Raw genomic sequence first — 746 nt, forward strand, 5'->3', positions numbered from 1 at the left:
GCCGTTTCTCTCTGGTTCTCTGTCTTCGTTATTCACTCTTTTTCACTCCCTATTTTCTCCCGCTCCCCCCATTTTCCTTATTTTGCTTTACCCTTCTTTAATCATCTTCGACTAATTTGTAGAATGGATAAGTACAGTTATGTGATAAGATATATTAAAAATATCTCTTCATTCCAAAATGACTCTTTTTCACTCTCTCGAAGCCAAGTACCTGTTCTAGAGCCGTTTTATAGCTCGTTAGCGCATTAGTTCAATCTCTGTTTTCTGTGGCGCACTGTAAGTCATAATCGGACATATAATGAAAGGCATATTGAGACATGTTGTTCAATAAAAGGACCCTTGGGCACCAGGCTGCAGAAGCTTACCAGGTTGCAGAAGCTTACCAGGCTGCAGAAGCTTACCAGGCTAAATAAGCTTACCAGGCTGCAGAAGCTTACCAGGTTGCAGAAGCTTACCAGGCTGCAGAAGCTTACCAGGCTGCAAAAGCTTACCAGGCTGCATAAGCTTACCAGGCTGCAGAAGCTTACCAGGTTGCAAAAGCTTACCAGGCTGCAGAAGCTTCTATACTGGGTTCGCAAAGAATCATTAACCTCATCAACTTTAATCAGGAAAAACTAAGACAAATTACTACGGCTAACATTTCAACACAGACTTTTACTTACATTTCTGACAGGGGACTGAAGAGCTTTAAACTTTATTTGCTATTAAAGGCTAACTACTCATGTTCCAATTCCGCAATCGCAGTA

This window comes from Penaeus monodon, chromosome 31, assembly GCF_015228065.2.
Source record: "Penaeus monodon isolate SGIC_2016 chromosome 31, NSTDA_Pmon_1, whole genome shotgun sequence".
In the NCBI taxonomy this organism is placed as follows: domain Eukaryota; kingdom Metazoa; phylum Arthropoda; class Malacostraca; order Decapoda; family Penaeidae; genus Penaeus; species Penaeus monodon.